General features: G+C 35.7%; 1 protein-coding gene and 1 long non-coding RNA gene across 15 annotated transcripts in view; one reads left to right on the top strand and one right to left on the bottom strand.

Moving 5' to 3' along the window:
* tutl (immunoglobulin superfamily member turtle) overlaps positions 1 to 10,259 on the bottom strand; it is a 313,141-nt gene extending 302,882 nt beyond the window's left edge. For 4 of the 12 annotated variants that reach the window (XR_012456904.1, XM_074123055.1, XM_074123056.1 and 1 more), the window contains exon 1: positions 9,835 to 10,259. The gene's annotated coding sequence lies outside the window, so the exon portion shown is untranslated. The remainder of the gene's footprint in view (positions 1 to 9,834) is intronic. The other 8 variants (XM_074123044.1, XM_074123051.1, XM_074123049.1 and 5 more) reach the window with 4 other exon arrangements.
* LOC141451598 (uncharacterized) overlaps positions 1 to 14,958 on the top strand; it is a 48,171-nt gene that overhangs the window by 2,690 nt on the left and 30,523 nt on the right. The gene's annotated exons all lie outside the window — the stretch shown is intronic.

Raw genomic sequence — 14,958 nt, 5'->3', positions numbered from 1 at the left:
CAACACAAATTTCGAGGATTTAATTGCCTTCAGTACAGCATGCCTATCCGAGATTTTTTAAAAAATAATCCCTTTAGTTCTATAATCCGATCATTCGGGACACAATTAATGAAATAAATCATGCGACTAGACGCTAAATGTGATAAACCCTTAAGACGCTGGTTTCATTTAGTTTTTATTGATTATTTTTCCAACGTTTCAGTCTTTTAGAGCTATAGAGACAAAACATGGATCACATCCATTATTAAGTCAATGGAAAGAAAGATTTTTTTTTTTTTGCTTGTTTTTTGGCATTGGCTTGCGCCATACAGCCAGCATCGTCTCGGTGCTTATCACTAGAATATCACTCGCTCTCCATTCTTACTTATAAATACATTCGCTTCACACATTCATCCCTCTACTATATACAACTATTTACATACAAATTTACAACTAATGGATGGATCAGTACTCTATATTCCTGCCATCCTTATAGCTTAACCGACATTAAAATCATGTAATCCTTATCTAATCTATTCCTTGCATTCATTCCATAACTTTTAAATACATTCATATTCAATTACTAGCTCTGCTATAGACTTAAGCACATAGATGTTGGTGGAGAATTATTATGTCTTCGTAGCGAAATGGTGCATCTAAATACCTGTATAAGTCGTCAAACATTCGTTTCCTTTCTACCACATAACGTGAACATATCATTATTATATGTTTGAAATCCTCCTCCTCAGTGCAATCTACGCAAAGAGGAGAGGACCTCAAGAAAGATTATTGCCAATTTCAGTAATAATATTTTTAATTGTTTAATAGCCAAGCTTTTGACCTAGGAACTAGGTCATCTTCAGTACTATGGATCACATTTTCAGAAACAAATTGCAATAAATATCAATTTGGTGATAACAAATAGTTAACAAACCTTTATTTACCTTATAGTTATGACAACTGTCGTAACTATTACATAGTTTTATTTGTAAATAATTGTTGTTAACTATTTGTTATCACCAAATTGATGTTAATTGTAAATCTGCTTCTGTACATAAACTACAGCTAATGGATGGAGCAGTACTCTGTGCTTCTGCCATCCTTATAGCTTAACCGAAATTAAAATCAGTAATCCTTCTCTAATCATTTTCTTCCATTCATTCTAATCGGCTATAACTTTTAAATACACTCATATTTCATTGCTAGCTCTGCTATAGACTTAAGCACATAGATGTTGGTGGAGAATATTATGTCTTCGTAGCGAAATGGTGCATCTAAATACCTGTATATATCGTCAAACATACGTTTCCTTTCTACCACTCTGAGGATGTCCTTGCCGTAGGTGGAAATTGGCAATTATTATTTCATTTATTCTCGTTAGTTATTACTTTAAATTTAAATTACTTCACTAAGTTCACGAAGTGAGTGAATTTAGAACTTTAATAAATAAATATTTTTGTCAAAGCCGGTGCCAAAGACAAAATTTTATGTACATCAAACTGTATAAACACCAAATTTGAATATAAAATTACTTTAGAGTTATCTAATACTTATTACAGTTTAGAGAAAGTAGAGTGACTGCATTTTAATGCAAACAATTTGCATTAGAAAACTTTTTAAATATTTGCAAGGTCATCTCATTTCCTCTCTCTTTTTTAACATTATCCTCAATCACTTCTAATACTTCGTTTCCTTTTGCTTGTATTTTTTCCCCTTTTTTAACTTTTTCATTGTTGGTAAGGGAATGCATTGTATCCGTTTCAGGATCTTGGGTTTCCTACCAAACATATTATCTTACAAACCCTCCAGACTTCCTCTATTTATTCACTACTTCATTTTGCCCAAACTATTTGCTTCTGATAACAATAACTGATTCGCTTAATTCGATGGCTCACATTAAAAGAAACTTTAAACAGAATCCACTTCCGCTAACTAAAATATAATCAAGAAGTATTATCGACTGCTAATCAGCGAGATGCTTATTTAAACCTTTGTGTTGTTTAATAATATAATGACCTAATTGCCGGACAAAATAATATTCTTCGAAGATTTATGCATTACCTTTATTAGATTTATTTTTAACATCAGCAATGATGCAAATTGCTTCTCATCCTTTACCTCGTTATCATCTTTCTTTAAGCAAAATTTGGGCGTTATCTTCTACTCTCTACTCACTTGACACTGGTGTCAAGACTAAGTTACTGGCTAACTTAATTAAGTCTAAGTTACTGGTTTCCAAAGTTTAACGTTAACACGCCACTGACAAGAACTGACTTGACTGAATTATAAGATGCCCCAGTAATCCAAATAACTCCGTTCAAAAGTCTTTTATTATTACAGGCACTTTCTTTTTTTTTTAATCCTTACTTCCAAAAGTGCCTTTGGGTGATAAGTAAATTTGAACAGCGTATAACGATGAACATCATCAGTCGGCTAACTCAGGCTTCTGATGAATTCGAACGATGCCGTTTTCTAACGACGCTTCGATCTTAGAAAAGGATTCATGGGGATAGCAGTTTGGCATAGACTATGTATGAGAGTTGTAGTGTTGGAAAGAAATTTGGTATGTCGGAATTTGGGCTAGGTCTAGAATTAAAGGAACTTTTGGACAGAGTGAATTGTCTTATTTTTGATTGGTAGGATTGGAGGCGGTTAAGATTGGTCCGCTTAGCTTTACCGTTCAGTTCAAGTACTTACATCCAGATTTGAGCTATACTATACTATAGTAAGGCTGTGTAGAGTTTCTATTTGTTCGTTAGAGTCAATTTGGATCGTTTGTCGAGTGGTTTTTTGATTAATCGGTAATCTAAGTTAAGTTCCTGTCGTTAGTATCTTGTGTAGGGTTCTAAGTGAAGCGTTTGTCGATTTAGAATCGGAGATATCGTACATTATCAGTCGGAGAGATACGATTATGGGTTCAGATAGATTGCAGAGAGTACTTTATGATTGGGGATAAAAGTTATGTAGAGTAATTTGGCCTCGTTGACTTGTATTCTCCATTTGCGTTCGAGGATATGAAAAAGATACTTGGATTGCATCTTTTTTGGGGACCTGAATTATGGAATAGGATGGCCGTATCATCGGCATACAAATGAATTGAAGTGTTGGGATGGATTAGCCATTTAAACTCACTTTTCTTACAAAATTAGAGCTTCTAAAGCATCAGCAGCTTTTTAAAAACAAATTATATAAGCATTTATTTTCTTTACAACATTCTACAGTTTACAACATTCTTTTAAATGTTAAAGTAGTTAATTTTGTGTTGTGAAATCTGCAGCAGTATACATATATATAAAGTATATTTAAATTCATGTAAACTATAAGTAACAACTGTTACACTATTAAACCTAAGATCTCAAACGATAGCTAAGAATAACTAAGGATCAAACCGCAAAATAAACCAAACAACTTAGCGGTAACAAAAGATTTGTAACAATGAACAAGCGTCAAAGAGCTGGTTATATTTAAACTAGCGAAGCAAATCACGCGACCCGACAACAAGTTTAGCACGATCAACAAACTATAATGGCCGGATACAGGTTCTTTCTTTAAGGAAACAAGAGATTAAGTATAGTCGTTGTTTATAGCTAAGAGTAAATAAGGTACTTAATTATCTGGAAATACGTAATAGAGGTAGCACTTGAAGAATAATTAGCTGTTAATATTAGCTGGGCTCCATTTGCCGGTCTGGCTGTGAGAGAAATTAATTAATTAATTTATTAGTGTAATTGCAGTTATTATAATTATGATATTACTTTATTTAGGGAAGGGATTAGCAAAGTAATAAGCCTATGGTGGATTCAAACGCGGAGAACGTGGGTTCAAATCCAGCTGCTGGCTTTTTAGATTTTTCTCTTCCTAGGAGCTTCTTACAGCTCTCTGTCCAGTTGAAAAAATTTATTGCTGAGATGTGTGACACTGAACTCAATTTATTTTTAGAACAATTTCTGAGTTGTCAATTCTGAAATTCAATTATGTTAGCTGTGGCAAGAGAAAGGGTCTGCCTGAGTGTTCACGTCATAATTCCCCCTCTTTTAATCATATAAGTGTTTATGGTACTTGAATTAACGTTCATATCGAGTCTTAGATAAATATTTTTGTCTAATTCTTGACTTGCTTACCTAGTCAAGATTGTTAGCAGCCATCAGAAATGGAATATGACTTTTTTCGACCAAAACTGTGACTTTTCCCTGTGTTAGTCCACTAGATAATGGAATTGTTTGTCTAGTTTAAGATGTTCCTTATACCCAACATATTACGGAATGACGGAATAGTCAAGCGAGGTATCAGTTTCGATACGAATTTATCGTGCGTCAGCTTTGTCTAAAATCATTTGATTAGCACTAAGCATTAATAGCTGAATTTAGATTTGACAGGCAACCATACTGAAATCGAATTTCATTCAAATTTTGTCATATTTTCCTTTCAAATTGTACGATTAAAATTACCTGCTTCCCCAATTTCGGGTATAAATGATAAATCCAAAAAAATAAAATCAATAAATTCAATAGATTATTAAAAAGTAATTTAAATAAGCACAAAGCAGAAGCTAATTAAATTCAAGCAATACAATGTAGGAAGTAATAAGCAACTAAGCATATTAAAAAGCAAACAAAACGTAGCGTAAAAGCAACAATATCAATACATTAACAGCCTTCTAAATATCGGGTGAAATGAACTTAGACAACTACTACATCTGATGTTACATAACATTTGACAATATGCACATAATTATTGGCCAACATATAAAGTTCCCTGACACACTTAGCCAATCAAAATCTTTTTTTTATTCGTGATTCAGTTATTTGTTTGTATTTGTTTATTTTTATTTTTTTTGCGTATTTATTTTGTCATGTTTTATTTATTAAATTTAAATTTATGGATCTTACAAATATATCATCTTAGTTATGGTGATTGCGTTCACTGAGTAATTCTTTCTGATTACACCATTATTTTGAATTCTGGTGCACCCACAACAAGGAACTATTTGTTTCAATTCTCATCAGAATCTAGAGTCTGCAACTAGGCCAACTAGCCTAGAATAGATGGTTGTGGGATTGGTTTTCATCCATAGCAGTATAGATGAAGTTTTTGAAGTCACTAAATCTACTTGCTGAAATGGTGTAAATGATCTAAGTGAGATGACAGTTAAAAGAATCGGGATAACGGTATACCCGGCGGGATTTCTGTTATGGTTTGCCTTTTTTGGGGGGGGTTATCGGTTCCTTCGCCAGTATGCTTCATGGGTTTTGTTTCTGTTCTACTGCCAGTGTGTTTTCTCGTTTTTTACTGTTCATTTCATCGGAATACTTTATGGGTTACTCTTTTCCCGTTGGATTGCTTAATTGGTTTCTGTACAGCCCACCTTATGGGCTTCTATTCTACCGCCATTAGCTTTCTGGTGTGCTTCGTGCCTTACTTTTCGCCCAGTCAAAATGCTTTATGGATTACTGAACTTTATGGACTGTACGCTTTACGGGTTTCGGTTCCACCGGCGTTTTACTTTATAGATCTTTGTTCTTTCTTTGAATTGCTTCTTGGGGCTACTGTACTAACGCCGGTGTACTTTATGGTCTCTGTTTCTACTGTCGGATTCCTTAATTGCTTATTTATCCCGCTAAAGCTTCATGGGGTACTGTTCTTCTCGCCTATATAATTTATTTTCTACTGCTGGTATAACCTATATCAATGAATATTATCCCAATTCTCTAGTATACAAAGCAAAACTCCAAAAAAAGAATTTAAGTACGAACAAATCATTGAACACAAGAGTGTTTATCTTAGATTTTCAAATTTAGTAAGTTATTTTTTTCAATTTCTAAACAACTGTGATTTTTAACCAGTTGAGCGTCAAACCAAATCTCTTATTTCGGTGCGTTTGACGTGTATACTCGTTGTGAAAAATATAAAATTGCCATTAACTATAAAAACTAGAATTTTTAATAAATTACAATAAGAATATTATTTGGTGGGATGTTTCCTTTACCAATAGAACTGCGGTGGGAGCCAGCCAAATGATAAGTGGTTGGTACATGTTTGGTATCCGCATTAGAGACTAGGGAATCAGGCACACAAATAGAAGCTCTCAACCCTTGTGCAAGGCCGTTTTTTACCTTTTAGATAGAGATTCAGATCTCACAGTACGAGCATGTATTCATTTTGCACAGAATTCAAAAAGCTCTTTTCTTCCTTGTGCAAAGCTCTTGCTTCCCTAGTTAACTAGAGCAATGCATACGTGAAGCGGTGCAAGATTTTGGAATGAGCATAGAATGCTCTGTAATCTGTAAGCCCCACAGAGATTGCAGAAAAAGTCGCTTGCAGTGACTATTAAGGACGTTGTAAACTTTTTGGTTGTTTTGCCCGCCCTGTGTTCGACGTGTATACACGTCCATTGTCTGATTTTAATTACGCACACTGTGCGGGGGGGGGGGGGTTAAAACTAAATTCCACGCTTAACTGGTTAAAAATAAAAAAAAAATGAATTGCATAAAATAACTGCACCAAAAAAAGAGAAACAAATAAATGATTAACTGCAATTGCTCTCTGAGTAACAACCTTCACTACGGGGTGGGAGATCAAGGTTATAAATAGTTCTTATTAAGTTTTTCTAAAAATATGAAGAAACTATTTATATTTCATTTTGTAAACTTATAAAAATAATAATAATAAAAATAATCTAAAATAGATAGTTTTATTTTTGTAGAGAGATCTAAATTTAGAATAATATTAGTGGCACTGCCACTGTGATAGGATATTTCAGTGCCATTCTCAGATTTATCATGACTCACCATGACTTCATTAGCTCCTCCCCCTTTTTGGACCAACAGCTTCCTCTTTAAAGATTGTTACTTAGTTCAAACGGTACTTTTAGATTCCCTAAATTGGTCTTTTAACTTTTTTATTTAGCGAGATATAAATTTAGATAACAAGTTTAGGGCTTTTCTTGGATTAACTCGCCCGTTATTTTCTTATTATTAATCTAATTAATTTTTTTTTAATCATTTATTTAGTTACAATCAACGCATTTTGCGTTATAAGCGACAATGATAACAATAAATAACATTCACTCATATCAGAGTGAAGAAGTTGGTAACACTCCAATAACATTCTAAATTCTACTGACTCTTCATCAGAGAGGAGATCGCGAGGCCACTATCTTTTAAGACGTCTGGAAGTGTTATCTGGAAATGTTCTTGAAGATAGATGTTGAACAAGTGGATTGTGATGTATTTGAATGTTAAGATGGAATTTTCTATAACGAGTTTTCAGCAACTTGTTTTGCACAAAAGGAACGTTTAAGTCTGTGTGAATGGTTTGATTGGTGACTTAGAAAGGAGCGTTTACTATACAGCAGAAGATTGCAAGGACTGGGATCCTTTGCAGAATTGAGCGTTTGGTTGAACCTCCCACAGTTCGATGCCATAAGCCCAGACTGGCTTTAATATACTCACATAAATAAGTCTTTTGTTGTCCAGAGTGAGTTTTGATCTGTTGTCGAGTAGTCTTTTCAGTTATCTCAAGCGTCTGTTGAGTTCTGTTCTCTTAAGTCTGAGTATGAGGATTCCATGTAAGTTTTCTGGCAAGGTAAAGCCCAATGTAGCGGACTACGTTGACTACTACTAATTAAATTAATATATTTTTATTGATCAACTAATGAAACACACCGCAATTAGAATTGTTGAGTATTTTGAAATTAATAATTTTTTTTGAATTAATACAGACATTTTGGAATCTATCAATCAGATAGTTTATCAGAACTTCCGGAAGGCGCCCCTAAAATAAGAGCGGAAGTAGACTAGAAGCGGTCCTTCTTCATGTCTCTTGGCATATCTGCGGGTATTCCAACTCCCCGAAAACAAAACTGTCACCAGTCAATCTATAAGTTTAACGGCTTAAGGAATTAGATTTATATGAAACTATATTTGTTTGACATCCTCGTAACCCTACTCGGAATGCTTATAGGCCAGACCCATTGGTGGAGGGCTTTGGTTAGCTTGGGCATCGATTCCATTTTAACGCCTAAAAACTGATCGAAAGGCAACATAAAGTCGTAGGAGTCTTATTTGAGAAATTAGCCAGTCTGGGGGTGCGGAAATCTTCGAAATGTGCTGCCAAGCTCCATGATGTCATCAAAATAAAGTATAAATTTTTGAGGGAACTTCAATGCATGGATTTACCGTCATCAAGAACTCAAAAGAAGGCCATCATTCTTAGTATGAAGCTTCATGATGGACATAACTTATCCACAGTTTCGGGTCTTTCTAAATATGTTTCATTATTGAAAACAGCTGGCTTCAGCATGAATAAATTTCTTTAAACAAGCATTAAAACTGCTCATAGCAGCATTAATGGATTGCGAGAGGTTTTTTTTCAGATTATTAACTCTAAAAAAAACCTCCTGTATTTTCATTGAAATCATGGGGGGGTAGTTTTTTTCAGTTTGTTGAAGAGATTACAGACTTCACTTCACCGTCTAGAACTAAAACTGACTTATAGATGGACTGGTGACAGTATTGTTTCTTTTTGGGGAGATGGGATACCCGCAGATATGCCAAGAGACATGAAGATGGAGTGCTTCTAGTCTACTTCCGCTCTTATTTTAGGGGGCGCCTTCCGGAAGTTCTGATAAACAGTTTGATAGATTCCAAAATGTCTGTACTAAGTCAAGAATTTGTTAATTTCAAAATACTCAACAATGCTAATCTAATCTCTAAAGATGGATAAAAGTACAAAAAACCTGTCAGGAATGCAATTTAAACATGCCTGCTACACGTCACTAAGGTAGTAAAGGATGATGCCCAATTCACCACTTCATCTCCTAGAACTGCAATTTCTTAGAAAAAGATTTTTTAAAAAAAAGATACAAGCCTACCAGTATTTCGAGAAATTTCACTTTCGGTTGGTAGATTCTGTCAGGTATGTTACTGTCGCGTAACCTGGTGGCACCAGGTCAAGATATCGAATTTGAACGTTGCATAGTTTAATGTTTATTAGTTATTGTTGTTCATTATTTTGGTGACTGATTCATAGTTTCAAATAGGATGAAAAAATAATTGCCAGTTTTCAGTCGTGATACATTTATTCTGCTGAGCTTTCGACCTAGGGACTAGGGTCATCTTCAGGGCTAGTTTACAAAGTAATATTTTACATCATTAAAGGGTTGGTGTGTCTTCTTCTGTCTTGTCTGTTCATGAACTGAGTGTGACAGAAGACACACCAACCCTGTAATGTAAAAATATTACTTTGTAAACTAGCCCTGAACCCTGAAGATGACCCTAGTCCCTAGGTCGAAAGCTCGGCAGAATAAATGTACCACGACTGAAAACTGGCATTTATTTTTTCATCCTATTTATTAGTTATGCTATTTATGCATTTATTATCTCTCATACACACAAATATAAACAAACAGATCAATTTATAAAAACCAGTTTTAAAACAGAGGATCACAAAAAATATAGATACCTCCGTTGAAAATCTGTAAAAGTGCAATATCTTCTATTCTCTACTAGAAATTAAAAAAGTTCTCAAGTTAGGTCTAAGAATAAACTAATGCAGTGGTGCATTTTTGGAGGGAGAAAATTGATTGATAATCAGAGGTGTATTTTGAAAAGAAAAGTTTAAAAAAGAGGTCATTAAAGGAAACGTTGATTTGTGTTGCATAGGCCTTTGTGAGTGCGCAGTTGTGGTAAGGGAAGAGGATGAGGCTGGGAGGTTTTAAAGAGTGCACAGTGCTAAAGAGAGATAGTGAGTGAGGCAGAGGAACAACGAACTATACAGGAGGCTGTGTGTTGTTTTGCAGTACCAGTTGGAAAGGGGGGCGTGTTGGCTGTAGAATAGATCAAGAATCACACATACCTTCTTTTTGTACGGAGGATGTTTTTTATGTTCCCCAGCTAGTCGAACACTTGAGAATAGTCCGGGGCGCCGGATTAACCAAATGATCAAGTCGACGAGGGCTTTGGCGCGCGCCCACGCCGCACTTTTAGAAGGAAGTTGTGCGATTCGCGGTTTTTCTTTTTAAGAAAAAATGAAAAAAACAAAAACAAATCCAAAAAAAAACACCAGGTTAAAACAAAAAACAAAAAAATTAATGAAAAACAAGCCTCGATGATTTTCTTATTTTCGGGGAAAAATAAAATTTTTATTAAGAATAAAAATTAAAATTACTTTTGCGTTTTAACAGTACTTTTAATTTTTTTTTTCTTTCTTTTTTCGTCAAGAGACGTGCACGGAGCGGCACCATAAACAACTATAACGTCAGCAGAGAGGCCAACTCTGCAACGCTCGGCTTGCAACGGACTGTGGATGCGCGCGCAGCTTCAGTTTAAAGGCCTTACCACATTGAAACCAATCCCTCCTCTCACTCCTGTGTTTATCTATCCATCTCCTTCACAGCCTCATACTTGTTCCACACCATTCTTGTACACCTCCTACCCTTCTTGTACGCTCTTTGTCCCCCTTAATTCAAGCCGTCTCTGTTTTTATGAGAGAGAGAGTATAGTGCTAGCTCTGAACTATCCCGTTTTAAATACACCCTGGGTTTGAAGGCAAAGAATATACAATCCATGGTATCTCCTTTTTTTCCTCCTGGTTCAGAATTTCTCTTTCTAACTTGCATCACACAGTACACACACGCCCGCCCAGTAATGTCCAACTTCTACTATAGACGTCCATTTACAAAGGCCCCCCCCAGTATCTGCTGTTTAACCGAGGGAAACTGGCCTTATCCCTTGAAAATTCATCCGATAACAGTAACGCGTGTCGGCGTTAAACCTCTTATTCTTCCTCTTCTTCTACCATCCAAATCCTACCCATTTTCTAAAAAGTCCTCCCTTTTTAAGTTGTAGCCTCATTAGGATTATAGAACCTCCCTTTCTTATCCTTTTATGTAATCCAATTTATTTATACTGCAAAGCTTAAGGAGGCAAATAAAATGGAATATATTAATACAATTACTTTACTAGTATCTACTACGTACGAGGGTCGTTTGAAAAGTCCGTGCAAAGTCAGCGAGATAGCACTACTGGCGCGTATCGAGGTTATGTTTAGTTAGTAGCATCTCTTGGATGAACATACACCAAGTTTCAGCCAGATCGGTCTATTTCTTTGTGTTTGGCATTCGTTTGAATCGAGGAAGTCAAGTGATTTTCAAAAAATGGACGAAAAAGAATTTCGTGTGTTGATTAAACACTACTTTATGAAAGGCAAAACGCCTTTAGGAGACTAAAGAGAAGCTTGATAAACATTATGGTGACTCTGCACCTTCGATTAGAACAGTTTATAAGTGGTTTCAAAATTTTCAGAGTGGCCATATGGGCACAAGTGACGCTGAACGTTCTGGACGCCCCTGTTGAGGTTACTACTCCAGAAATCATTGATAAAATCCATGATATGGTGATGGATGACAGAAGAGTGAAGGTGCGTGAGATTGCTAGTGCTGTGGGCATCTCGAATGAATGGGTACATAATATTTCGCATCAACATTTGGACATGACAAAGCTATCCGCAAGATGGGTGCCGCGATTGCTCACGCTTGACCAAAAACGAAATCGTGTGAAGTGTTGCAAGGACGGTTTGCAGCTGTTCCAGAACAATCTAAACAATGGGTTACCATTGTCAAAAAAGGCGAGGACGGTTCCTTCGGCCGGAAAGATTATGGCGACTGTCTTTTGGGATTCGCAAGGAATAATCCTCATCGACTATCTGGAAAAGGGTAAAATTATTACAAGTGCATATTATTCATCGTTATTGGACCGTTTGAAAACCGAGCTGCAAGAAAAACGCCCACGATTGGCCCACAAAAAAGTCCTTTTCCATCACGACAACGCACCAGCTCACACCTCAGCAGTTGTGGTCGCAAAATTAATGGAAATAGGGTTCCAACTCGTTTCACATCCCCCCTATTCTCCAGACTTGGCTCCCTCGGGCTACTATTTGTTCCCCAATATGAAGAAATGGCTGGCGGGAAAAAGATTTTATTCAAACGAGGAGGTGATTGCAGAAACGAATGGCTATTTTTCAGACTTGGACAAATCCTATTATTCGGAAGGGATCAACAAACTAGAGCAGCGTTGGACGAAGTGTATAAGCCTAAAAGGAGACTATGTTGAAAAATAAAAAAGGTTTACCCCAAAAAATTAAGTAGTTTTTATTTTTGCGCGGACTTTTCAAACGGCCCTCGTACAATTGCAGGATCTTTTCTAGTTTCTCTTACTCCAATTAAGAGGAAGTCCTATTATCGTATCAATGAATTTTTTTTTTGTTTTTAGAAATGCATGTGATTGATTGTTGTCTTACGTGCATTCGTTCCCTAATTAAACAAAACGGAAGTGCAACATTTCCACAAAAGTGTTTTTTCTTTGCTTTCGCTCACAGTTTAAGTAATAACCGCCCGTACCTTAACAATGAAGAAACCCAAGAGGTCCAAATTATATCATATTTTTTTTTAAAGATGCAAGGTCATCTTCAGGGCATCTATAATTATATTTTTTACATTTTTACACCTTCAGGGCTGACTGTTTAGGTACACTTATTAATTAAATTGTCAATATTCTTTTTCCCTTTTAAACTATGTTCGTAATTGGGGGAAAATTTGTGGTTTAGAACCTTTCGGGAAAGTCTTAGGAGTCGAACCAGATTTTCTTTTGAAAGTCAATATTTAAATCCGTACCTCGGTGGTACACAACACTAAGTCCATTTTTTCAAAATTTATTTTTATAATCTTTCTATGGTGCATCTATGTTACTTATTATCGACCAAAGATTTAAGCAAAATAACTCCCGTGGGCTTATAAGTAAGGAAAAACCGCGAAAAAAACTCTTTCATTTGCACTCCTGTAAAAAATTTAAAATTGGGCATAGTGTTGTGTACCTCCGGGGTACTGAAATTTATTCTTTAAAAAAAAAACAAAAGATAACACTTTTCAAGGTTTATTTGTTTTAGAAATTTTAAACTTTAAGGGAAGTATTGCAATCGTGACAAAATTTTTGAAATTATGTTTCTACCGGAATTACATGTTTTATTTCCGGTCTTGAGGCATTAGCCCTACATCCGACATTATGTGGTGCTCTACACCTAAGATAGAAGACCCAACGATATCTCTCCTGATAATGGCGCATACAAAACTTTCTTTTTTTTGTATTATAATCGCGAGAGTTGGCTGCATCTGGGACCAATACATCAATTAGGCGTACCCTAATCTCTAACTAATTGCACCATACCATGGGGAGAACACTTCGCTCCCATTTAATGAACAATCACTACCTCAACAGACAAAGTTACCTGCAATGGGGGGGGGGCTATTTCCCTTAAATAGTACGCGTCAATTTTTCGCTATCTTATTGTGAAGTTAACTTCTATTTCGTCAAACGGTGGAGGCGGACTCCAACTTCAGGTTGAATTAGCTACAAACTGCACCTGGTAGGCCACGACCCCATTGATCTTTGAAGATATTGCACCTGCATTAAGTAAGGAGTCAAACACACCTGTTCCTGGACACATAGAAAAATATCTTTTGAAATGTAGACACCATTTGTATAGAGAGCTATTATTGTTGGCCGTCAATTATTAATTGTAATATATCATAAATTTTTTGGGAATCTATAATATATATTTACAGGTGGTTCAAGGAAAGACGGCTCGCTATGAGCCTAATGTAAGGGATCCAAGTCACAAATCTTTGCCAGTAATTGCGATTACTGACCCTTCCTCCGGTAATAGTATTATATATAATATAATATTATTTTATACAATGTTATTTAAAAAAAGATGCAATGATAGCAGTAAGAATACGTTGCTAGTAAGTGCACAGCAGATTTGTGACGTAGACCCCTTGTTAGGTCGGCCCCCAACTGATACAATACAGACACAAGATATATTGTGTGTTTACATTATTACTACAATAGTAAAGCGAGGAGACGGTAAAGTGAATTGAACTTCGATGTGATCAACATTCCTGGCCAGGACGCCCATGAGTGGGGGGAGGGGGGTGTTTGTGAAGTGATGGTGGGGTGAAGCAACGTTGCCAGGTGAGACAAGAAGGTTGGATCTGCCAGTCGCATTTGTGCGGCTCGGCAAACCTATAATAAATATATGGCAGTCAGTTTTACTTTGGCTATTTTACACACGCAGCTTTTTTGTACGCATATTAATTTGAAACTTATCTGCATACTTTCTCTTTCTCTCATTTCTCAACGTTTCAAATGAACAAGGTTTTGTTTTTCAAACATGGAATGTTTATTCAATGTTAATAAAATGAATCTGTAATGATTTTATCTATCACAGCACGCATGTTTTATCTTATTGACCAGTTTAGGACTTTCATCTTTTATGAGGGGTTGAATAATCAGTTTTGTGTAGAGAATTGGCATTCAACTATGTTTCAGTCACACGGTAATGATTCAACCTCTGATTATGGATGAAATTCCAAAAGCAATCAGCAAAAAAAACGAACATGCTTGATAAGATGGTTATAAAGTTAACGATTATTTATCCAGCGCTGCATATACAGGGTGAACCAGTAAGTAATGTCCATAGGGCCTTCTGTGCGTAGTACATCTAAAGTGAAGTTCAATGGCCAACTTCATATTTTCCTCTGTTCTCGAGTGACGTCACTTTAAAGTTTTTTTCTAAAATCATTACTTTTTCCAATAAAAATGTTATTACTCAGAAAGTTTTAGTCCGAATTCGATTCTGATGACACGATTAGAAAGACAGATAAATTTTCTAAAAATTGATACCTTTTTGAAGCATAACTTATTCTCCAAACAACCTCAATCTTCCTCCGAATGCTGGAAAAATAAAAGTAATCGAAATTATTTAAGAAAACTCCCTAGGCCCTTATGTGATCATTATCAGAGGTGCTGGCACTTATTATAAAAGTTTCCTAGTTTAATGGGCTTTCAAACGGTATATCATTTTCCAGGATTCCTTTTATCTTCGTATAAGAAATTACGTTTGTTTTACAAGAAAACGTGTTCA

Source organism: Rhodnius prolixus, unplaced genomic scaffold (genome assembly GCF_049639745.1).
Source record: "Rhodnius prolixus isolate KJV_2025 unplaced genomic scaffold, Rpr scaffold_14, whole genome shotgun sequence".
Classification (NCBI taxonomy): Eukaryota; Metazoa; Arthropoda; class Insecta; order Hemiptera; family Reduviidae; genus Rhodnius; species Rhodnius prolixus.
The sequence above is the reverse complement of the archived record's forward strand: the minus strand, read 5'-3'. Positions and strand labels throughout refer to the sequence as shown.